The sequence below is a fragment of the Orbicella faveolata genome, unplaced genomic scaffold, assembly GCF_042242905.1.
Source record: "Orbicella faveolata isolate gen_17 unplaced genomic scaffold, um_ofav_v1 contig_25, whole genome shotgun sequence".
NCBI classification, from domain to species: domain Eukaryota; kingdom Metazoa; phylum Cnidaria; class Anthozoa; order Scleractinia; family Merulinidae; genus Orbicella; species Orbicella faveolata.
Window position 1 is genome coordinate 29440732 of NW_028301553.1, and position 26441 is coordinate 29467172.

At 39.3% G+C, this 26441-nt stretch overlaps 1 long non-coding RNA gene and 1 pseudogene across 2 annotated transcripts; both read right to left on the minus strand.

Annotated features, from left to right (window-relative positions):
- Positions 1 to 1488: 1488 nt before the first annotated feature.
- LOC149109807 (uncharacterized) lies at positions 1489 to 14990 on the minus strand (annotated as a pseudogene). The gene is made up of 7 exons (XR_016208253.1): positions 14801 to 14990; positions 10336 to 10425; positions 8975 to 9696; positions 6771 to 7421; positions 5296 to 5484; positions 4731 to 4754; positions 1489 to 4191 (listed from the first exon to the last, which is right to left on the minus strand). The product of XR_016208253.1 is annotated as an uncharacterized LOC149109807 (transcript).
- A 1670-nt stretch (positions 14991 to 16660) lies between these two features.
- Positions 16661 to 24068, minus strand: LOC149109808 (uncharacterized). Its single transcript, XR_016208257.1, has 8 exons — positions 23629 to 24068; positions 23168 to 23305; positions 22707 to 22787; positions 22338 to 22409; positions 21782 to 21884; positions 21201 to 21305; positions 18933 to 19002; positions 16661 to 18530 (listed from the first exon to the last, which is right to left on the minus strand). It is a non-coding gene; the product is annotated as an uncharacterized LOC149109808 (long non-coding RNA).
- Positions 24069 to 26441: the final 2373 nt, after the last annotated feature.

The window sequence follows — 26441 nt, forward strand, 5'->3', positions numbered from 1 at the left end:
CCATTTTTTTTCGCATGGCCCCCCCCAAATCCCACCAGCCCCCCCTACCTTATAAAAAATGAACGGTCCCTTATCGAAACGTTAACACCATCCTCACGATCCTTCTCACGATGCCTGTGTCAACTGTAACTCCTGAGCGCAGTTTTAGCCCGATGCATAGAGTCAAGACTTACCTACGGGGAACCATGAGGACAAAGCGACTCGGCCCTTGCTCTAATGTACGCGCACAAGGACACACCCATTGACGCAGAGGCTGTGGCTCGTCCGTTTTGCAGCAAGAAGAACAGGAATCTAAACTTTGGATTTCCATAAAACTTGACTTGAGATACTTAGTTCGGCATTCAGTCAAGCAGTGCTGGGTTGTACAGTACAATCCGTTATCGCTTCAAATCAGATCTCGTTTACTTGCTAAGAATTCATGACGTGAGGATATTTTATATTAAACTATTAGATTATGAGCTCGAGATTTCTGTCGCGTGACAGTCGACAAGGGCGCAGCCCGAGTCAACCATCACGGATAGAAATCGAAAGCGAAAAACCTAATTGTTTTAGTGTAAATCTACTAGTCGTTCAAAACTTTATCTAAATACTCTTCGCAGACACTTCGAAAACGCCAAGCGGCCGTCATTTTGTTAACAAGCGCACACTGCTACGCTACTCACTATCTATCACAGAATAGATAGTGAGTAGCGTAGCCAATCAGAGAACGGCATTCGTGATAGAACGCTAGTAGATTTATACTAATGTAAATTAGTAGAATTCTACTAGTATACTAATGCAAATGCTGCAATCTGATTAGCTGAGCTACTCGTATACTATCAGCCATTAGAATGCAGTTAAATAGATAGAACCCTGCGCGCGCTCTGATTGGTCGAAAACCCACGTTTTATCAGAGTATAGTAGAGTAGTTCTAATAAACAAAGTCACTGATCGATTGTTAAAATCAAACCTTGAAAAGAGAAGGCTTGATGTCACATTTCCCACGATCTTTTCAAAATTTCCGACGAGCACCCGCCTCCTTTTAATGTAGGAGTTCCACCACCCCAGGGGTAAGCGCAACAGACCATACAACAACAAACCATAATACAAGGCAACTTTAAAAATTAAGCTTCCTTTTACCGACCGTCAGGAAAATAGAGGAAATGGAGCGACTGTAAAGCACTGCTACCAAGGGGCGCTCATCATACCTTGCTGGGGTTTCCCTGGGGTTAATTTCACATTTTTCAGTTGCCTCATAACGTGGTATCTCTTGGAGTTCGTTTTCAACGCGTGCTGCAAATAACCAGGAACAAGTCGACGTTTTGGTGGGAAATACCTCTACACGCAGCCAACGTTTAATTTCGCGGACAACCACGCGCGTGTCGAATATGACTCGCAATTCACGCGTGACGGGAAAGAACGCGTAACATCTTCGCGTCCTTGTGGAATCCCCAAATACACAAAAATTCTCCTCCTCTCGGATAAACGGCAAATCAAACAACGCCAGTCTCTACACAATCTAAACGTTTATTTACAAAACTTAACAAAAATGTAGCCCTTTTCCTGCTTAACACTTCAGGAATTACGAGTTTTCTTATTTATAAACTTCATATCACTCTAATCTATTTACACAACTTTAGCATTAAGTCAAAAAAAATTCTTTCCCTTAACTCAGAAAATTGACTATATGTACAGGAGAATTCTAGATATTGATACTTCTTATGCTTTCTTGTAGCCAATTATATTTTAAGTTCAAACCCTGGACTGCGCTGTTCAACCACATATCTGAGAGATTGCTTACTTCCCTCACTTATACCACTATTCCCCGCCAGGTGTAGTGTGACTAGTTTACAGTTGTCGTGCTGTACTGCTTCACACAGACTGGTAACACCGCTATCGGTGATTTGATTACGACTCAGATATAGTGTGGTTACTTTACAGCTTGGATGCGTCAAGGCGTCACACAGACTGGTAACACTGGTATCAGTGATCTGACTATGACTCAGATCTAGTGCAGTTACTTTACAGCTTGGATGCGTCAAGGCGTCACACAGACTAGTAACATAGGTATCAATGATCTGGCTCCGACTCAGATCTAGTGTTGTTACTTTACAGCTTGGATGCGTTAAGGCGTCACACAGACTGGTAACACCAGTATCGGTGATCTGATTACCGCTCAGATCTAGTGTGATTACTTTACAGCTTGGATGCGTTAGGGCGACACACAGACTGGTAACACCAGTATCGGTGATTTGATTACCACTCAGATAGAATGTGGTTACTTTACAGCTTGGATGCGTTAAGGCGTCACACAGACTGGTAACACCGGCATCGGTGATCTCATTATCATTCAGAAGTAGTTGTGTCAATTTACTACATACTAATCCACTAATGCAATCAACACATTGGTCAGTCAATCGAACATAGGAAATATTTAGTTCGGTAATAGGACAGTATTCTTTCTCTAGTGATTCACAGAGGTGTTTTATTCCAGACAGTGTTAGAGATGAGTTAAATACCTCCAACCTGTTAACAGTAAAGGACTGTTCAGATCTTTGATGTTGTGCTGTAGTAGCTTCCTCTTCATTCAATGCACTAAAGACATCTAGCAAAAATGATATTGCCATACAGTCCACATCAGTTATACTGAGAAATTCCAATTTACGGCGCTTAGAGTAGTGATGGGGATGATTCTTAATGACTTTTTTTTAGCAAATTCTTTGTCTTGATATTCACTGAGGCACGTTGCTCTCAACAGAAGGTGGTCACTGCTGGATGAAGATGAAATACTTTCTAGCAATTTTTCCATTGGTTCACCATTCTTTTTCTTCGACAAAATACCAGCCATGAACTGCAGAACCATTTCGGAAACATCGTCTGGAATTACATTTGTCACTACAAACCAACGAGCAGCCAAAAATTCATGTAAGGTCATATGCGTAAAACTTAAGTATTTCGTGGTTTCAAAGGCAGATTTCCTGAAAGGCGGACCACAGTGGAGGAGTCCGCTTCCCTTCAGTTTTTCGATTTCTTCCGAACGAAACTTTTCTTCCAGGTCTCTTTCTTCAAAAATTGGCTGTTCCTGCAAAAGCAATTTTGCTGCAAACTCTGACAATATATCCAACGTATTTTCGACGAGAAGCGAACCCTTGAATTTCTCAGGAATTTCTTTCGTCTTAAATTCTGACGCGGCATTATGTTTTAGTTCAAAAATCTTCACAACTTCAGAATAAAGGTCAGTTGTTGACACAGGGAGATCATCAGTGCTCTTTGATGTTTGAAGGGCATAATCCATATAGAAACACATCAGAAAGCACAGCATAGGGATGTGAGCGCAGGTAACAAGATTTTCATTCTTCATGACATGATCGAGAACGGCGTTCTTCATGGTGTCGCTTTCTCTGAAATACTTTTTAATGAACTCTTGAACCTGTTCTGGAGAAAACCCTGCAATTTCCACGTACCGGTCAAAGGGAATCCCTCCCATCTTATCAGATTCATCAGACCTTGATGTGATCATAACAACAGAGTCTCTTAATAGCTTTTCTTTGACGAGTTTAGTACACAGTGCGGCGACAGGCATTTTCTCTTTAGCACTATTTCGGTACTGTTTTTCCAATTCACCAATAATGTAATCTTGTTGCGAATACTCGTCATACCCATCAATGATGATTAAAACGTCTTCAGAGTGATTCACAATGTACTCAAACAACGGGTCGTCAATGTTTGAGCTATCATCCAATACTGTAGAGCAATTTAAGAGTTCTTGCAAAGACAACTGGTCATTTTCAAGGAGATTCAGTTGACGGAATGTCAGCAAGTACACAAATTTAAAATGGGATTGTGACTGAAATAGCTTATCGTCAGCCCAATCTCTCACGAGCTTTTGACAAAACAGAGTCTTTCCAATCCCTGCTTTCCCAGTAAGAAGAATACGTTTAGAGCTTCGTTCATCATTGGTAGTGCCAATGAATATTTCTTCACAGTGTTCTACTCGAGTACCACTCACTTGCCCAAAATAATGCAGCTGGTCACTTCTAGTTGATCCCATGTCTTCTTTATTGAGGGCCTTTCTACCATGTTGTATGAGAACATTCGTAAATATGTCGTCAGTTCTGACATTAGAAATGGTTGCAGAGGCCATGAGTTTGGGCTGGAACTCTGTTAGACTTTTTACAGATGTTTTTAAAGCTCTTGTGTAAGCACTCACAACTATATTTCAAAATAAAATGGCATCATGAACAAGTAATTCAAGAATTAATTCAGAATTCAAAACTAGACTTGAAGTCTTCAGCTATTGTGACAAACATTGTAAGAGCAAGCTCAAAGCTCAAAGATGAGAAGCTTAAGTTAATCCTAAACTCATTTCTCATCAATTTCTCATAATTTATCTTAAACTTGCTGACATTCTATGCCCTTAATGATCGTACTTTTTGTGTCACAAACCGAAGAATATTGCTAAATTATGATGTCAATATTTGGAGAATTTTCTTCTGTTTTGCCCTTCCTTTAATCAATGATCTAGTATATGTGCAAATCGAATGTTATAATTTACGTTTATATCTGTCAAAATATTGTTTTTCCGTGAGTTGACGTACCAGTCTAGCCTAACCATCCGTCAGTTAATAATAACAATAATAAGCACTTTATTTATCCTGCAAAAAATAGATCAGCTGAATTTAAATATAAACCCAGCTGGTATAAACCTGGTAGAGACCACGTTTCAATTATTTCAACTATTTAATTCTTACCTGGAGTCTCTGATCCATTTGCATCTACAACAAATAATCAAACCAAACAATTATTAATAATAATTATCAAATAGTAGCCAGTCTAAATAATCAGTTACTAGGATAAACTACGTCTTACTAATCGAGCACGAGGGCTGTGCTGGGTGATAACAGCCAAAGATTTTACGAAAACGAGCAAAGGCCAGTATTCGCCAGTGCTGCTCAAGCAAGCTTAGTTAGTAAGCGTTTTATTATCTTTCGAAAACAAAAAATACCGCATTTGTTGGTTTTCAAAAACAAATACACGCCCTACGGCCATTTCCATGGGAATCGTCCAACGGCAAATCCTGACAAAGAACATTGAGATTTACCTGAAGACTACCTTGGCATAAAATTGACTAAAAATATTTTTCGATCAGCTTGTGGATTAGCTGACACCATACCTTGCCTGTGGTTTCACACTAAAAACTCGTTGTTACCATTAACTAATTAGTTAACAGCTAAGTATGTTTTAACAAAAACCAAAAAAAAATTGGCTTGTTAAGATGTAATGACGACAGAGAAGGAATGGCAAAAGAGGCATTACCTGGAGTATAATGGGGCCAATCTTCAAATATGACAGCATCACTTAGAATGTTTGCCACAACAGAAGCAGCCATTACACTTGCAAAAGTTCCCCACTCGTCATTTGAAGATTGACTGCCATCTGCATAGTCTTTGATGCCTTTGACCACAACCCACTCTGTCTTAAGATCATGAGCTGCTGCAAAAACACCTGGAAAATCAGAATATTTGATTGTGAATTTAAACGATAGACCACAGGTTTTTATTGTTTATAGGCTGATAAACCATGCAGGATGTTGGAAGAACACGAGAAGAATTTATAAATCACGAGCTGCAGGCGAGTGATTTATGAACTCTTCAAGTGTTCTTCCAACATCCCAAGTGGTTTATCAGCCTATAAACCATAGAAACTTGTAGTCTATTGCTTTTATATAATAATTCAGAAGACATGCGAAATTCCCATGAGTTAACTGGCACAATAAACCATAGCTGATTGACCAATCAGAGCATGCGCATTGATTTGATTATTATATAAAAAATGAATAAATGGGAATTTGCTGTGGCACATCCCATGGAAAGGCCCTTTGCCCTTAGTTTCTAGATTGAATTGTACACACTTTTTAAATTTATAGACTTTATTTCAATTTACAGTCAAGAAAATCAGTAAGAAAATACATACTAAATAAATACAATTGGACCATCCTGTTTGTTTGGAGGTTAAGTACATGTGTAGCCATTGCAGAAAGGTTTCCTCTACCAAAGATCAAATGAGAGAGAACTCGGATTCCAAAGCAAAGTACCAACAGGTTTTTGTTAGACTTTAAAGATCCAGCAGCTAATTATACAATTCACAATAAAATGAATCATAGTTATTTAATAGATTGTTTTCCTCGTGTGGGGTAAACTCTTACATGTGTCATTATTTCATCCTTTCATACAGACAACTCTCAAAAGTAAGGACCCTCATTACTTTTGGAATTAACAATCTCTGGGGCTCGTTACTTGCTTACTTTTGGGGAGCAAAAAAAGGTTACACACATGGTAAAGTTGGCTTGAGTGAGCTCTTTTCACCAAATAAAAGGCAGAAATTTGTAAAAACAGTTGAAATAAACACTGAAGGTTTACTGGATTACCTTGTGGGGAATCAGCCATTGTGGAGGAAATCAAACTTTTCTCTGAATCAGACTCAGACCAGGAAAGCTAGTCAGATACTGTAAAACTGTTTCTACTCAATGAGGCACTGTTATGTTAGCCTGGGTGGGGCGTTGTGATGGAAGGTTCGTTAATTACGAGGGAGGAGTTGTTTCTTTTGAGTGGTCGCTAGTGCCTACTTTCTGGAATTATTAGTGACCAGAATTTTTTTTTGTTACTTTCGGGGGGTCGCTTCTACCAGGGGGTTGTTACGTTTGGAAATTTACAGTATTGAAACAAAAGGACATTTTACACTAGAGTAAAAAAAATTAAAACATCTGTCTAACAAATGATTAAACTTCTTACCTCCCCCTTCCATCTCAACTGCTGTTGCTTCAGGATATCGCTTAATAATCTCTTCATGTGGCCATCCACCACTGTCGGACATTTGGATACTCAGTACCACCCCATCACAGTGTACTCTCACTTCCTGCTCATCTGGCTTTACTAAAGGCGCCTTCCATCCATCAGCAATATGTCTGATGAGGTTGCCAATATCTCTGCCTGGGGGAGTTTTGTACGAAGGTGTTATTAACTTTGAAGACACAACTACATCTCCTAGTTTGGACTTTTCACAATTCAAACCACTGCAAGCGCCAACAGAAAATACAGCTCTGGGTCTCAGCACCCTGACTGCATCTTTTACAACAGATAAAGAACTTCCAGGATCAGCTGAACCTTTGGAGCACTTCACTAATGCGATCTTCCTTTTCTTTCCATGCTCACTACCAATGGATCCAAAGTATACATAGCCAATGTTTTTGTCGTAACTCTTAAAAGGTTTCTCCAGATAGGAAAAACAGCTTAAGAACTCATCATCCTCCACCGTCATTAACAGGATGTCGATCGGGAGTTCCACGATGGTCCAAGGGCTTGTGTTACATGGAAGATCACTCATCTTTGGAATCTTCACATTGAGCTGTGGCGGACAAACTTCCAAACTTCCTGTTTCTGTCTCTAAAAGAATGCATTAAACAAATAACAATTTATTAGTAAACATGATATATTATTCAGAACAAATGTCCTGAACTTTAAAACTATTAACATTAAGGGCAGAAGCAAAAGTCCTTGAGCCTTAGACCACAGAGATACATGAGATGTGCAATAACTGCCTTCGCTAACATTTGCTAAATTAAAATATATTATACATACTAGATGTATCTTACACACGTGATTTATAAAAAAGAACCAGCTATCATGTTATGTACATGTACGAGTCGTTTACAAGACCATATACAATGCATGTAGTGTTCAAAAATTACAGTCAAACCTCTGGTGGGAGGTGTGGTGGCGTGAGGTTTAGTGTGCTCATCTCCGGATCAAGCAGTGCAGGTTCAAGCGCTGGCGGGGGTCATTGCATTGTGTTCTTGGGCAAGACACTATACTCGCAGTGCCTCTCTCCACCCAGGTGTATAAATGGGTACTGGCAAATTTAACACTGGGGGTAACCCTCTGATGGACTAGCATCCCATCCAGGGGGGAGCAGAAATACTCCTAGCTGCTCCAAAGTTCATGCTACAGAAACTGGAGGTAAGTGCTGGCCTGATGGGCCACTTCCCTGGAATGCAAACTTAACCTTTACCCTTTAACTCCCTAAGTAGACACTCTCAGGACCAGAAAAAGTGTCTGCTTAAGAGAGGTTTCTGCTTATGGGAGGTTAAAAATGCAGTGTTTCTGTGTGGCTGTGTCCACCTTGGTGAGTTGTCTTTTAGTGGAGGTTCAACTATGTCATAGGAATGGACGGTGGATAAATAAAATTGTGGACAAAGGAATAAATCAGTGAAAGCAAATCCAAATGGGTGGTTACACAGATTTCTCTTCAAAATTTAAAATCTCCAATTTCCTTTGGGCATTTTATATTTTCTAATCCTGAAAACTTCAATGAAACTAGAGTGCAAGACAAATTTGCCTCCTTTATTTTACCAGACCAGCTGCTTTTTCTACACGAATTCTTAGAAAACGGACACCATAAAATGACTTGCTGCCATTTTAGCGGTGTTGTTGCTAAAACAGGTAATGGCAGGAAGGACAGTGGAGTCATGACCCATAATTATTATTTACGGTGCGAATACTTAAACCAGGCAGCTAGAAGAAAACTAACCAATCAAAACGTAAACTGAGAACAATGGACTGGTAGCTTCTAATGATGGCAAGTAACAGTCTGTTTATAGTGAAAACATTGACTCCTCTGCATTATATACACTCCCACAGATTCAGTCCTTGATTGCCAATTATTATAATTATAAATCTCGCTCAAAAAATTTAGCTTGAAAAATAATTTTGCACTTGCACTTTGTTGTGATTTCTATTTTGTTGAGATTCATTGTTTGTATTCTTCAACATTGATGGTTTATTCGCGAAAACGATCACTCTCTTTAGTACTCAAGTAGTGTTCTCATTGGCGCACTGTAAAATAGGTATAAGTAAATAACAAGGACTGATAGAGAAAATTATTTTTATACATTTAGTTCATAGCATTTAAACTTTAAAATAAAAAAGAAGTCACCAACCGTCAATTCCTGTTTTCCTTTCAGAACTGACAATCGATTCCTCTGAGTCTTGTAGCTTGCTCTGCTTTTTACCTCTGTCATCTTCTTCTAATTTGTCCTCAATGCTGTTGTCGTCCTCCACCCACTGTTTGAGTAGCTCCTGGTAGTGTCCCTCAAATTCAGGGCCCATGATTTCATTTTCAAAATCATCAATAGCATCTCGGTAGCATGCTCCTCCCAGTCGAACCAAGGTATCTTTGATTTCCTTCCAGTAGCTACTAAATGCTGCATCATTAACTGAGGCATTACTGGCGTGACTGTAAACTGTGTTTCTGTAAAACTGGATGCGAGCAGTGTCAGCCGAAGGAGTTGTGTCTGTCACCAGAGGACAGCTACGCCAGCCAGTGGCAGGAGGGACCAGACCACAAATATTCCTTAGTAGAATTACCAGTAAGGTGGAGTCAAAGTTTGTTGATAAAACTGAAGATTTGATGACAGGATATAGTTTCCTCCACTGTGGGGTACTTAGAACCCTTTTCTTTTGAAGTGATTTTAATTGAGCATGAATCTGAGGATCAGCCAACACTGAGTGAAGGCTTCCAGATGGACGTACTCTCTCAAATGTCTCTCTTAGAACCTGCCATCCAACATCAACCAGAAGGCGACACAGCCGTTCGTAGTTATTTGCTTGTTTGGTTGAAGGAAATGATGGTGTTGCACAAGACATTTATAGAAAATGTTCTCTGAGAAAAAAAAAAAAAAAACCAACAGTGATGTGAGATTAGTAATTTAAAGTGGAACACTTTCTAAGAAGGGCAGGATAGGGCAGTCACAGTCTTGATACGAGGCTGAGAACGAAAAGTTTAGCTTTGTCACAAAGGTCATAAGATGGTCATACAAGTACATGTATATATAATTTTAATGTGAAGGAACTATCACAAATTAATATTTTGAAAATAAAAAAGCTTCATCTCCAAATCTAAAAACATCGAGGCTACCAGTTTAGTGAAAAATTACCCGCAAATTAAAAACATTTCTGCTCCCTCCTCCTCCCTCCCTGATCTCCAGGGTCCTTAGGTCCCTTCTGCAAGTATTTCCAGCATGCTCTCTATCAGGGAAGGGAGGGGGTGAATAACCCACTTTGGGGGAGGGGAGGAGGGAAGATGCATGGAAATTGCATGTCACCTATTTTGAGTAAATGTGACCTGTTGAATGTTTCCCTGGTTAAATCACCAAATATAGCCAGGGCTGGAAATAACTAATGGATAACTGTAAATGTTGTGAAAGTTTTACCATATAGCACAAGTGCACATGAAATCACACTGATATACATGATGTATGCTTGATATTGAGCAGTTAGTACCTGACAGCAAAATTCTTACCTCACGCTATTGCATGCATCATCTTCTGCAACTACATCAGGTCGGAAATGTTGCAACAGGAAGCAGGTTTATTTAATCGGTGAGCAGTACCTGACGAAGAAAGATCGTATAATTATTTGCAAAGAAATCAGGATCCAAATTGAATATTATTCAGCAAATAGCCAACTGGATTCACTTGAACACTCTTGTTCTTTGGCCATTTCAATTTAATAAGAAATAAAATGCAAACAGCGGCAACAAACATAACACATGAACTACGCATGGTTTGGAACAACAATCTAAAATTTTCTTGACGTTTTGCATGCTGCAGCACGCATCTTTAGAAGTGGCAGTTACAAAAAAATGAAAGATTTAAAACTTAAAAATACAATTAATTAAGCGAGGTACTGGTAACTAACTAAGCAATAACGAAAACAAAAGGTGATAGCTAATAAAGTGTCAGCTTTTCACTGCTAGCATTGTCATTAAGTGTTGGTTTTAAGTCTCTTATAAACAATGTTTCTTTTATTTTACAATGTAAATCACATCGTCCACTAGCTAAGACCTTGAAATGGTCCCATTTGATATTATGGTCGGTGGAGATTGCATAATCAGCAACAGTGGAAGTGTGACCCACTTGCGTAAGGGTTTTAAAATGCTCGATCTTTCTGTCATGCAGTCCTTGCTTTGTTTTGCTGATATAGAAAGCGTCACAATCCCAGCAGCTGGCTTTGTATACGACTTTAGATTTTTGTGAGCGATTTAAACGATCTTTCTGAAAAATCAACCTAAGATTAACGAAACCAAAAAATTTATTAACACAAGATTTAAGACGGCGTTTAAAAACTTTGCTTCGGAAACCTAAATAAGGAAGCACAAGGATTACATCTCTCTTGGGAACCGTGGTAACAGTTTTGGAAGGTCTGTTCCTATGCTTGTCTAAGACATCATTCATGTTGAAGGAAATTATGCCTTTCAGGTAACCATTTAGAAGCAGTGTTTTCTTTAGATCAGAGAGAGCAGCCTGTAATGAAGAAAATGTTGAACAGATGCGAAAACAGCAATAAGTGAGGGTGTGGATCAGATTGATTTTGTACTTTCTTGGTGTGAAAGAATCCCACTTGGTGTAAAGACCTGTGAAGGTCTTTTTTCGGTGTACTGTTGTAGAGAAGGCATTTTGATGGCATTTGATGAGGACATCTAAGAATGGGATCTCTTGGTTTTCTTCGAGTTCTATAGTAAATTTGATATTGGGATGCCTGTTGTTGAGGTAATGTAGAAAACTTGTAGCTTTGTCCTTATTGTCAAACAAGGAGAAAGTGTAATCTTGGAGGCTCAGGGAGAGAGTACAACTTATTGAGACAAATTTGAACTGTTTCATCAAGCAGTACATTAGTGAACAAGGAACACACATCAAAGGAACACATAATTTGATTGTTATGATTACGAGACTTAACCCAGTCCACAAAGCTGAAAGAGTCCTTGATTGTAAACTGGTTTGGATTCACCTGATTCTGAAAGAGATTTCACACAATCTGGGGAAGGGGATCTTACAATTATTGATATTGTAAAAGTGATGGAGAGCGGGGACAATGATCTTTTGATGTTTGAAACAATTAATCACTTAATGGGTGATTCCAAAAAATATCCATACCCTACCACAAGCCTGCAAAGTATTTTTGTCTATAAGCAGGTCATTTGTCAGGCCAAGGACAAGTTTTGACCTGACAAAAAGCACGTCTGGTCAGACAAAATTTTTTGTTTGTTGTCAGAAATTAAAAGAGACATTTGAGACATTTTGGTATGTCATTGTAGACCCTTCGTCAAAATGTTGGTTACAAATTTGAATGGCTTAAAAGTAAAGACAACTGAGTGCAAAATCAATACCACCATTACAAAGAGGACCTTTAAATTAAGTCAGGTATTATTTTCCCTGCTGGAAAGTGACAAATTTACAAACGTTTGCGCTCCTAGTTTACCTTCACTCACTCGATCACATGTTTATTCTGTATTTTCCTGCATATCAAGTTTCCCACAACATTTAAGGTAAACCATGGGAAAATCACGTGTGGACAGCTTGTCAGACGAGTATAAAATTCTCAATAACATTCAGAAACGTGAAAATTGGCTGAAATGAATTCTTCAACTTTTTCTGAGGGCAAGTTTCCCCTGAAAATTTTCAGGGCCAATTGAATAAAAAAATTACATAATTAAATGGAATTTGAATTGGAAGTGGTCGTGACTACAAAGCGTCACTAATTTGTACAGTCAAGTTTTTCACAAAAACATCTCTGTGGGACGGAAACTAATTCTAGCTATATTGAACCACACACATAACACAACTTTAAAGAGCTATAAATTAAACTGATTTTTGATCATATGGACTACAATAACACTTGGTTACATTTTAGAGGTTTGTGAAAGCGACTGCATTCAGATAAACGAAACATGAGAATTTGGGCCGTGTATCCAATTTGCATATTAAATAATATTTTAATTGGGTCAAATAATCCCACCACACTTGCAGATAACAAACAATGAGTAACAAAATAAGCCCTCATATTTTAGCAGTTTTTCAGACGAATGTAATTCAGACTAAATGGGGCTTCACGATCTTTCACGACACCGCCTCAAAACGCGTAAATTAAAAAGTAGCCTGAATAGTGGCGCTGATGTGACGTGAGACGACGTATTGCACAAGATTATTTCTCAGAAATGGAAAAACAAAACTGATAACAAAGCTTTTTTGCATAGTATTGTTAGGCAGTATAATAAAATAACTTGTTCCATATTTGGCAACAAATTTCCAGTTAAGATATTTTTCATTTAGCAGAAATGCACGGTCAGAGTGCCCAACCAGGTTAAGCTTTTACCTGTCAAAACCTCAAGTTTACCGGACAATTATCCGATGACCGACTGTTATTTGCAGGCTTGCTACCACAGGCAGCATCAGTATCTGAACCCTCCTTCCTTGAGAAATTCCAAAGCACATAGCCCCTCCTTGCCCTCAGAATTCCAAACTGTTCATCCCCGCTCCATGCCTTTGGAATTCCATACTCATTCAAACTCCCCTCACAAATTTCTGCTTTTTCTTTCCAACATATTTAATTCAAGCGCACAAAGCATCTCTGAAATTTCATGATTGTGCGAAGCTATAATGCTTCAGTCAATTCCAGCAGTGCCCATCCCCCCCCCCCCCCCCCAGGGCAACCGCAGGGCATTTGCTCACGTTGTCAGTCCCAGGGGAAGGGCATTCGCAATTTTATCACTGCCCGGGGGCTGGGCATTTGCATACCCCAAGGTGCCCCCCTGGGCATTTGACACGTGTTTTCGAAAGTGCCATGGATGAGTTAGTCGGGAAAGACGAGGCGTTTGTCGAACAGTGGCTTGTCCGTCAAGGACTAGAGAAACTTGTAAATGTTTTTAAACATATGTTTTCTCAATTTTAGGTATTTCTTCAATGAACTGTTTATAATCAAGTATTGAAATAAAATATTAAAGTTGTGAGATTTCTAAAACAATGATAATTGTTTTATTGTAAACATTGTTAACGGGATTGTCGTTATTCTAGTCGAAATATTCAAAACAAATGGCTTTTATACAACAAAATATTTAACATCACGCCATCCTCTAGCAAACTGTTAAAAACAAAATATAAAGAAATATATATAATCAGAATCAACTAGCACGTACTGTTGTCCTTGAAGTCTTACTGTTGCATTAAAATACTGAAATGTTGAACCCTTTATTCACTGATTGATAAAAAAACTGCAGAGGTATTGGAAGGTGACGATCTCAGGGGTGGAGCATTTACCCTCTTTCTTTGTCCCCACCTCGGGGCATTTAGACTGCTTGTGTGTCCCCACCCCTGGGAATTTGCCCATTGTTTTTAAAAAAAATGCTTATGCCCGGGGGTTAGCCCGGGGGGGGGGGGGGGGAGTGGGAATGGGCACTGCTAGAATTGACTGATGCATAACTTTGCAATTTTTCAAGAAAAGACTCACAAACTACGCTAAATTACTAATTTTGACGCATTCTTTTCAGTAGTATCGACAGATTTTCGCTACATGGCCAATAGTACATGTAAAAATTAGAATGAAAAAGAACTCTCTGGAAAGGTCTACAGGTGTGTAATAGACTAATTACGGAGCGAATTCAATATGCTACTTCGCTTGATCTAGCCCCATCTCTCCTCATCTCAAATTCACCATAATAAAAATCTTACAGACTGACGATCGCCAACTAAATTCGTAAACTTTGTATTATAAGTTCCTTGCTAGAAGATGAAGCTGGAAAAGTTCTTAAAACGTCGATGGAAGAAGAAATCGTAGACATTGATCATTTTACGCTTACACTGCAGATTTTCATCCGCTCGCCGAAATTGGTCGAGTTTCCAGCGTTACTAACTAATACACCCTCGAAAAAAAAACAGCCGAGATAACAGAGATTAAAAGTTGCATACTGACAAACGTAAAATACCAATTACCTGACAGTAAAGTGCCTTCCTTTGGGAATAGAACGGTTAAGGCTAGACGCCGGCTGCAAACTTCCGCCTCGCTTGGTGCTTCACCGACATCAACTCTGGAACTTAGCTCTCCCCGAGGAGAAGGACATTTTGCAAACTCGATCTGATTGGTTGAAAACACGGGCAATAAGCACACAGACTACCCAAACATAGGAAATAAACACAGACGGAAATCTGAGAGGGTGGCTACCCAACCAAACTCACGCTATTTCCGGGACTTATCGCTGATGACCAAGGCAAATGTAGCCTGTGTCACAGCCGCCTCTCCACGGAAAAAAAATCGGAGGAAGTCTCTCTCCAATTTTTTTCCCGGCAGAGGCGGCTGTGACACAGGCTAAGGCAAATGCTGTCCACCGTTTTTACTTGGGAGTCTTTGGAAGACGGCTTGTATCCAGCCCGGTAAGGGTTAGGACCCTGAGGTACTAGATGGGGATTGGAACTCTACATGAAGTGGGAGAACATAGAGTGCGGGGATTTTTTAACGCAGCCGGGATTGGGAGGAATAGAGAAAATACTTTGCATTATTACGATTTATTTTACACTGGAAAAAGCACAAAGAAGTTTGCAAGGAAGGGATATGATAGATGCCGGCAGTAAAGATTACGGGAAGAGGGAAGTTTAAACAACCCTTACCTGCCCTACTTCACCCCACAGTCCCACAGGGTTGTCAGATAACCCCAAAAGAACACTTGATCAGTATGCAATCAGCTAATTGGTCCATGAGTTTCGGCAGTACTCCTAGGCGATAATCAACAAATAAATAGTAGATGATAAATCAAAAACACAAAATTGTGTCCTATTGGCAACTCATCGATTCCATGTCAACTTTTCCTGAATATAATGTTAGTAATGCTTGCCGTTACTAGCTTATATAGATTTTAAGGGTTGCGGTCTTTTGCAATGCACGAGTTGTCAAGGTACGTTATAACAATGTGATATTTACAGAAGATTTAGTGATTCTAAAAAACAGTAGTTATTAGTTAGGCGTCCACAATTAGTCCAGGAGACTTTGCATTATATTATTCATTTGGAAATACGCCTCTTTCATCTTTGTCTAGGCTTATTATTTCGGGGGGGGGGGGGGGAAGGCGGTGGTGTGGACACGTGTCGCAGGACCTAATGACTATCCGTTTCTTTGCAAGCTTTACTAGTCTTTTACTCGACTATAGAGTACGAGTAGTCCCTCTTTCGCTTAGTCCGTTGAGCGAAACCGTAAATAAACCGTGGGGAAGATGGCCTACTTTGGTGTGCTTCTCGTCCCCAGGGGTTCGCACGGCCATTTTTTTCTCATCCTTCCCCCCCCCCCCCCCCCCCTGGAGCGAGCCCCGTATTTCGTCTGAGGACTTGAAATTTAAGGAACCCTCTTATTGTCTCTCTGCACCCATGTGTAAAAATAAGAACCGTCCAACCGTTAAAAAAGCTAACGAAATTTTAGGGAGTAACGCTGTGATAGACCAGCTTCCTGTCCACGAGGTAGTAACAAAGCTAGCTATTACAGCCCCTCCCTGGTTCGTACATCAATGTCTATTTTACAAGTCAGTTTTCATTATCACTGTAACCTCTCACTGGAGGCGATTTTAACGCTTGCTCTCAGCTTCGTTTCCAGGGACTCTGATCGTCACACCCCCCGAAAATGAGAGATCCTGGGAATGAGGTTGGGAAAAGGCCAGCCAAGAGCGATGATGGAGATGCCTGCATGGATTTGATTATTCTTGTGAACCCATTGTCAGCCCCTTCTTTCACTCCATCTTTCCAGGACGCATTGGAAAAACAACTAGTTAATATGTAATTCTAGCAATCACAAAATAGAATACAGCTAACTGAGGCAGTACCACTTGTATTTATTTCCATTTTTTTCACTGGCCTTTCAGCTGCAACATTTTATGAGTTTCTGAACAAAGAATCTTAGTTACCAGTATGTTATTGGCCATGTAAAATTATGATTTGCAACTATCTGGTTAGCCTGCGAACACAGACGTATTTCCGGCTGTCGCTTGTCTCCATCGAAAAAAACGTCTGCGAACCCGAGCCAGGAAATGATTTCTGTGACGTAGGAATTTTAAGCCAATCACAGTTTAGCTCAAGTAGCGCCAGAGCTACTGCACGAGGTATTTCCTGTGAGGAGCACTCAAGTTTCATTCTATCATGGAATCTGATTGGCCAAGGAGAAACAAAAGTCATTACGTCACAGAAATCCTTTCCTGGCTCGGGTTCGCAGACGTTATTTTCGGCGGAGACAAACGACAGCCGGAAAAACGTCTGCGTTTGCAGGCTACTATCTGGTCTGGATTAAGACCTCATTCAAATTATTTTTCTGATTATAAATCATTTCTGTAGCAGTCTGCTTGCCAAAATCACTTAAGTAGAATCATTTAAAGTCATCTTGATAGGGAAAAACTGCATTCAAAACTTATTTCAACACACAGTAACACTAATATAATGATACAACTACAAAACTGTAGTTTTGTTTATGACCTCTAAACTTGGTTCCCATAACAGATTTAAATCCAAGGTGACCTCATGTAACCATACATGAAATATAAATCTTGATACCACATGCTAAACTAATAATTTTCATTTTTATTTCTACTTATCTATTTATTTATTGGTTTATTTCTATCTTATTATTATTGTTTTTATCTGGTTATATTATTGTCAGTTGTTATTATTCTGTATCAAAATATATTTTTCGTGCATGGTTACATGAATTCATCCCAAATTCCAATCTTTACTGGCAACCAACTGAAGAGGTCACAGACAGAATAAGTCTTGAAGTCGCACATACTGTGTAACTATGTATCGAAGGAAAATTCAAACGAAGCTTTTCCCAAATCAAGATGCTGTTAAGTAATCATACTTTTTAACTTTAACAAGTAAAACTTTGTGAAGGAGGCTATTGTGAATGGCTTCATATGCTCTTACAACAATACAATGCTTGGTTTAAGTGAGTGGCAGAAGCTTCCATAGAGGGGTGAAGCCAAATTTGTCTATGTTTTCTCCCTTAATGACTAGAGCAGGGTTTGAATAAAGTGCTGTCCAGTTGTCCAGGACAAGTAGATTTTGCTACCAGGCAGGCTACTTTTCATTGTCACTTGCTCAATGGGCAAGGGCCCAGCCAAGTTGTCTTTCAACTAAATAAGAAAATAACTAAATCAAGACTTTCTCAGGGCGAGCAAAATTAGAGAACTGATTATATGAAGGGTAAGCTTAAATTTTGTTTTTTTTCGAGTTTTGTAGAGGAGTATGTATATTTTAACAGACTTCCTGTTCTTCACCATTTTCAGTACTGTGTTCAAACTGTTAATTCTCCTTCACTGTCCTTCATTTCTCTAGACATCAGAGTTCTCAGACTTTGTTGGTACAGCAAGATGATATCTTCCAGTTGATGATTGCTGTAATTCTCATCACTAGTTCGACTGATAAGAGACTGGCACTGTAAGGAGAAACCAGTGGTTCATCACTTGGGCATCTCAGTCACATTTATCCAGCTGTATAAATGCCACATACTTAACCATTTTTTGAAAAAGAAGTACTTGTTCCTTCAATCACTGATCTCCATTGCTTTCCATTTGTAACAGTTTGGAAGTGATTACATTTACTGCATTTAGTGTTGGTGAGTTAGGAAAGAAGTCAATAAAGGCTTGGCCATCTTCTAAGGATTGTGTTAGACTGGGATCCAGTGGGATAGAACCTACAAAAAAGGAAAAAATTATTCTTTCAAGATCTGAAAGCAAGATATAGCTAGAAAACTCTCCTCTGCGGAAACTGACTGATTTCAATGTCAAATTGAACACATCACATCAGTGAGAATTTTATGCAATTTGCAATGACCCCTAGACTAGATGTCATCACAACCAATCTGTTCTGCTATGTGATAAGTTTGACACAACAAAGAATTTGGTTGACATTCCTTAAACTTCCAGCAAACAAGACCTTTGCATTTCCAGACAATATACTTCCCCACTTGTCTTTGTTTTTGTTTTCGTAGCAATAAATGGTGAAAGCACCATTTTCCAAGAAACATGATCTTGATTGCCCCTAACCCCTCTATCCCCCTTCCCGTGTAGTCACTGATGTTAATAAGTATTTTTACCTAAAAATGAAACATTGCAGCTCTTTGCCAAGGCTTCACCTCCTCCTTTTAAAAACACATTTGGGCATTCCTAAAAGAAAGAAGAAGATGAAGGTACACTATAACAGTCAAAAATACAACAAGTCATATAGTGTATTATTTAAATATTTTTAATATCATATAAAGGAACAGTCTCCTCCATACATAATTCTTGATGGACTTGTCAGGCGATGTTTCCTTCCAGATACTGTAGGCGTGCAGCAAAAGGTCCTTAAAACCTTGACCCTATTTAAGGATAAAGCAAAAGACACTGATATCCTGTTTAAGGCCTGAACCGAGGAAAATGACATCCAATTCAAGGAAAAAACAAAAACTATCAATGGCACAAACGGGTCAACTGTATTTCACTTCTGTGACACTGGAAGTTTAAAAGCATCAAGCGAAGAAGTTACATTTTCCATTTAGCTGGGCATTTACCTACTGCAATGTTGGTGGACACAATTTAGGTAGGTACCCTGTCTAAGGACCACACAGTGAATGTAATTTATGTCAACAGGGGCAAAAATGATACTCTATTTAAGGATTGAGAACCTCAAAAACCATGCCCCATCCCATGACACAAACCTATATAGCCCATATAAGGGAGTACTGTACGGGTCCGCAAATGATCCCGGACCGGAAATGATCCCCATATTGGATCAAAAAATAAGGAATGGCATGGATGGTGGGATGGTGTAAATAGGGAATTGGTGTACGTGAATACCGATGTTTTCATTAAAGCCATCTTATAATTATAATGGCTTACAACTTGCTTTTTTTCATACTTTCGACTAAATTTTGTCGCTAACTACGATGTTATGAATATCACCACTCAATCATCAAAACACGACTTGGCTTGCATTTCTTTGCAATTCTCAGTAAAATTATGATCAATGCAACATACGCTACATATCCTCCTTTGTTAAACATTGATAATTCGGTGTTATAGTTAAATCACATTTTATCAGCCATTAATGCCACTCGTCTAAAGTTTTAAACTAAAATCTAACCATGAAGCAACTATTAATGAAGACGCTGCACCTGAGTAGACCTACAAGCATACAACGCCGGCTACAACGCTTCATTACTCTGTAAAACACCTAGTGGTCCCCGGGTAGTGGTCCGAGTGTGTAGCACTGGAAATTTGAACAAATTTGTTTTGTAATTTTTCCTTGGTCGTATTTTGGCTTTAATTCCTCGGAAATAACTACTTGAGAATTCTAAGAAGCCAAAATTCCAAGCTATAATTATGAACTTCAGCTGCATGACCAAGCAAGGCCAAGGCTTGCGCTTCGTTTGACAATTAGCTGTTTGATAGATGTTTGATACTATCGCCACCGGGATTTCAAGAATGTTTACAAGTATGTATTTTTCTAAGACTTCTAATTCAATAGATCGTCTTCACGTGACGTGTTTTTATCCTCATCAGGCATAAGAGGCAGTATACCTATATCTGTTTACAATTAGCGTGCTTCGTTTGGAAACCAGAGCATTTTGAATTTCAGGGTTATGGAGGTTGCGTGACACAAGGCTACGATCAAGTTTGTTGAAAAATATATATTTATCTCATGATTTTGAGCCTTTTTAGAAGTTAGAGCATTAGAAAAAGGGCTTATGTTATTGCTTGTTTGTTTAGTACTGATAATCAGTCGCCTAGAAAGCCACAATAAGTTCCAGATTTTAAACTATATTCCAGCTGCCACATTGGTGTACCACAGATGTACACCAACATGGCATTTTCTTACTGGGCAGTGTAAATTTCTGGGAAACATTTACGACGAATATCTGAAGTTTGGGGAAACACACAGGCTTAAAACTTGGAGAAGTGCCTTATTTAGTTATCTTCTATAGCGTACATTACAATTTCTTAGCTTTTTCCATTGGCTGGTTTTCGATTTATTATTATTTTTTTATTGCGTGACAGCGAAAACGATCTGTACCCTTTGAAGAACAAAACAACAGTGGAATATTTTTTTGTAAAATGATAAAATATGTTTTTTAGTTCATTATTTTTGTACATGTTCTCACCTTCCTCTGATATAAATCCATGCCATTCCTTATTTTTTGATCGGGATCATTTGCGGTCCAATATGGGGATCATTTCTGGTCCGGGATCATTTGCGGTCCAATTTGGGGATCATTTGCGGTCCGGGATCATTTGCGGTCCTGGGATCATTTGCGGACCCGTACAGTACCCTCCCCCTTGGGCGTTTCCTCCAAAGAGCATCTGTATAGGAGGCTAACACTTACACTACAATGAGGTTAGACAAATCCACTTCTCCACCACTCCCAGGATTAGATTTTAGTTTTCTTGCACAACATTAGTTTTCTTCTGATGTCAGACACTGCCACACCCTGAAGAACAACAGAAATGTTACTTAAAAATCCATCATAGTGCTAAGTATTACATAGTTCATTGTGGTACATTTGTAAATTTCTTGCAAAACTGTTTCTGTTATTAAGCAATTGAAGATAGAGAATTATCCCATACCAGGAACAACTACTGATATTCTTTCAGAACAAAGGGAAAAAAATGAGCGTTAAAATTTCGAAACTGGAGACCAATTTTGCTAATTAACTGACACTAAACTAATGTTAGGTTTTGGCCAAACAATGATTAGAGCCGATTTTACCTGAATTGATTGACTAAATTAAAAGGCTAAATGCCTAAGTGAAAGGCTGGCCTTTCTTCAATGCTGTTAAGACTAAATCAACAATGTATTAGTCAGGATACACAAATTCAGCAAACGTAAACTCTCATGAATCCAAATAAGGCTTATTAATTGACAGCAACTATAGAAGGTTTCTTATAAATTATAATTTATGCATACCTGAGGGGTAGCAACAAGAAGTTCTCAATCTCAACTGCAATGTAGCAGATTTTCTACAACTGTAATGTGCTCATTAGATGTCTCTCAATTGACCAAAACCAACCTTAGGACAGAGCAATAACGATAAGATTACACTGCATACTGCAAAATGAATGTGCACTATTATATTATCAGCAAAGTTAAAAATAAAGAACTTATGTCTGCTCCGATCAAGGGGGGTCAACTCCAGTCTCCTAGTATGAAGTATTGTTACAGTATCTCTCTCTCAGTCTCCTTAATGGGGAGCTAGCCTATTGCTGGATACCTCCCAGGATAATCCCTGCAGTTTTGCAGTTCAGGATGCCAAACAACTTGTTGGTATTCATTTCTCCTCCTATGTGATGAGAGGCATTGCAAGTCAAGTCTCTCACCTAAGAACGCAGTACAAAGACCCATGAACAGGCCTTGAATCCAGACCTATTGATCTAAAGTGTATGACAATAACCTCTGGGCCACTGTACCTCACACATCAGTACATCACAAGCCTCTGAAAATAACATTTTATTTTTTGTCTTACCTGGAGATGTATCAATAATCTGGCAATCCAGGTCACTGCAACACATATCCGATAGAAACTACCTGATCATTGCTAAAAAAAAAAAAGCACACCGGTAACTGTCATGTCAGTACACATGAAGTTATCAACAAATAAGTCATCAAGTCATCAAGTTATCAACATCAAGTCAGTTTCTTGCTATCACACTGGAGATAAGGAATTCTTCTGTAATGAGCCACTAAAGTTCAAAGACACTCTTTGTCACTGTAATGCACATATCAAACACAAGTATGAGTGCTGTTACACAAAGTAAATTAAAGTTTCTGCATGATTAAGTGAATGGCTCCCATGGAATGGCTTCAGAAGATGATCCTTCATATTGTGACTTACGCAGCAGGACACTGGTGTATATCTTTTCCCTCTACATTCATCATCACTTGGTCCATACAAGTCAACATCCAGTATGCCAACCTGGAAGATAAGGAGATAACACAAAGATTAGCCATTTATTGTGTAAAATCTTCAAGACAGCTCTTACCAGTGGCAGATCCACAGAATTTCACCGGGGTGACTCTGGGGTACAGCGGAGAAAGGCTGAGAAGGTGCTGGGGGGAAGGCAAAGTGACCATAACTGAGTCTCACCAGTTCACACATCATGTCGCCAATACTGTAAATATTCTGATAACAAATCTCTCTCCCAAACGTAAAACACGAAAACAGGACCAATCTGAAACGTAGAAAATCGATTCCCCTCCCCAACCCCTCCCCCAGCGTAGGAATCAATGACTTAATGTGGGCAAATGCAGAAATGTAAAACCATAAGTCAACGGAACGCAAAGATTTCAGCTTACCTTCTTTCCTTTGTTGTAAAGAGTCCATGCTATCTGTGTCGTAAACACTACTTTTACCAACTCCTCTTTCACCGGACAAAACAAGAATCACGTGCTTGATAGATTTTACCACTTCTTCAAGAGTTTGCTCCGACTGACCTACGAACAAAAACAAATTGTAACTCACTGAGAATTACAGTCAGCGCCTTTACTTTACTTGCCTAATAGAGCTCTAGAGAAAGAGGCCAGTTCCAACAATGTCGCTAGGCACGCAAACAACATTAAGTATTTGTCTTTAGCCTTCAGACAAGAAGGTAGTACCGTGACGGGCACATCTTCCAGCCCTTTTCCGTAGAGTTAGCTGGGAAAACAACATAAAATGACTTATACTTCGGCCTATTTTTACTTCAAAGAAAAAAGAATAAATACTCCCTTTGTGCAAACAGCGATTTTTATCACATTTGTTGCAGGACAGCACTCACCGTCCGCCATCTTGAATTTGAGAAGGAAACTGCTGGTCTTCCTCTCGTGCAGTCGGCTCAAGAGGCGTGGAACCTGTTAGGTCATCTTCCGAGACACGGGCAGTTAGTCGACGCGATTACTTTCGGGCGAAAGTTTACATCAAGGAGTAAACTTTAGCCCGAAAATATTGGGTCGCCCGAAAATATTGCGTCGTCCCGACTAACTGCCCCTAGCCCAGGGCCTTCTAAGATGCTAAAAGGTTGGCTTAAAATGTCTAATCGCCCGCGGATAAGCTAAGGGCGGGAGATGACTGGCATTGCATTTCAGGCTCTTGAGTGTGTAAACCAAGAAGGTGGGAGATTTTCCGAACTAGTCGGAATTCTGAAGATATTCTCCACATGCCTCGAAAGAGCTCGGCTTGCCGAAATAGTGGATTTCCCAAGATGTTCGACACTGTTCGATTTTCCTAGCGGTTACCGACGATGTTTCATGTGCCGAATTATGTAGTCGAATTTCCGAAGATTGTTTTCTTTGGGAGTACTCGATTTTTCCGAATTGCTCGGATTTTTGCGGAGGTTACCGACCCGAAGGTTACCGAAGATGTTCTAATCGTCGAATTAGTCGGATTTCCAAATATTGGCTTTTCTTCGACGATGTTCGATTGGCTGAATTAGTCGGATTTCCGAAGAGGTTCAACAATGTTCGATTTTCCCGGAGGTTATCAGAGATTACTGAAGATGCTCTTTTCGCTGAACCAGAGGGATTTCCAAAGGTTAACTTCTTCGACAGTGCTCGATTTGCCGAATTAGTCGGATAACCGAAGATGGTCGACAACGCTCCATTTTTCTCGGAGGCTACCCAAGATGTCCAAAGTTTTCCGAAGGTCACAAAAGGTCGGACCAGTAAATAATGAATGATATCGTGACTGAGCTCCTGTCTTCATTTCCAGTTCTACAATGCGTTTAAGCACAGTTTGGAGGATTCAAACACCCATAACAAGGCTTCGATTGAGTCTGGAATAAACGTGGTAGAAACCAGTCAAAAGTTAGAAATAGTCAGAGAGTTTTTTTTTCACGCATGCCAAGACTCTACAGCCCTGAAATTGCTTGATATAGCCACACATAGGCCTATAAAGCTCCACATAACAATACATTTTCACCAAATTGAGCTGATACAGATATAGTCCTACAGAGAGCCCTACATCTTCCTGATAGAAACGCAAAGTCCTTAGTAAACTCATATAACCATATGTAACCAAACTTTAAGCTTGCCGATTACAGTCCAGAAAATAACTTTAAAGTACATTGTCATTCTTAACCTTACGAAGTCAGACAGGACCATACATAATTAGATATTCCCCATTGTTTTACACAGACCAACAAAACGTTAAATATAGGTTACTGACGAAGCGTACGGTCAGGATGGCTGGATATTAGCCAAGTTCTTTGTCCGTTAAGACCGGGAAATCGCACGAGCTTCGTCGTAGAGAACATCCTGAGGATGCAGCAAGCAACTTTTTCCTGTCTTATGTAATTCATTACAAGTCAATAAACTGTTTAGAGACAACAAAAGAAAATAATTAGTAACTTAACTGCAACCGCACAAATTTTAGCCTAACTTCAGCGCTATCCATGAATTTTCTATTCATGAAGTAATTCTTCTCATTCTCGATTAACCCAATAATTAAACATTTCTTCTTCATGCACAAAATAGAAAGATAACATGCACATGGGTTTTTATGCATGGTATGCATTAGGTGAAGCATTAATTCGACATACAAACTACTCCTGACCTTGTCAGTGCTTCTAGAGGCAAAAAGAAAATATAATATCAATTCAATAGCCAATGGCATTATTGTTGTATAGGAACATGAATTGCTCAATGCTCAAAAAAACTAAACAGAAAATAGAGATTCGTCTGATCCAATTCGTGGTTGATCATACAATTGTATACTGTGTCCACATTTCTTCATTCCTCCAAGTTATTGAGAAGTACAACTAGCTCCCGAAAAACCCGGATCAAGTGTTTATTCGTTCTTTTAGAATTTTGACTGCAGAAAAAAAAAGAAAAACAGAAACGACAACCTGTAATCCCAGCTTGAATACAGACACAGTCCTCGGGGGGTCCATATGAGCCAGAAACGCTGAGGTGAATACAGGCCCGATCAGAAATCAAGCACCCTATTCCGCCACTCCATCCAGACTCATGTTTCCAGTGGATTGTCGCATGGTACTCATGATATGCATGCTGTGACCAATATGATAGGTTTCCAAATTACGCGGCACGGAATGCCTAGTCGACTTCTCGACTGCAACCACACCTCTGGACGTTAAAGTAAAACAAGCATTAAGAGGAGCCCGCGAAACTCTCCACCCAGTAGCGGTGATCTCGAATTTTTCTAAGAAACAAGTCGAAAAATAGGTATTTAGATTACAAGTCGAAAAATAGGTGTTTAGATTAATAATTCACAATGGGAAACTAAGTTTAAACGTTTTATGATTTCGTGTTGTCTTCGGTCTCTTCGTGTCTTATCACAAATAGTTTTTTTGTGAAAAATGAAGAGGGTAAAGGTAAATGTGCGAGAGTCAACTCCGCGGATAAAGTAACTGCTTTCCATACACTCGATTTCTAACTCAAGCACCTTAATATAATTTTCATGTCATAGTTCCACGGTACTGGTGTTGACGCTCTTCTAGTAAAATAAAACATCGAGTTTTTGCTGGCACTTTGAATTGTTGTTGAGCCCGAAAGTCGCCGAGAGTTATTTTCTTAAGAGAAACATCTTATGACCAGTAGAATGTCCGAATATGGTACTAGAATAAAGTTCAATCTA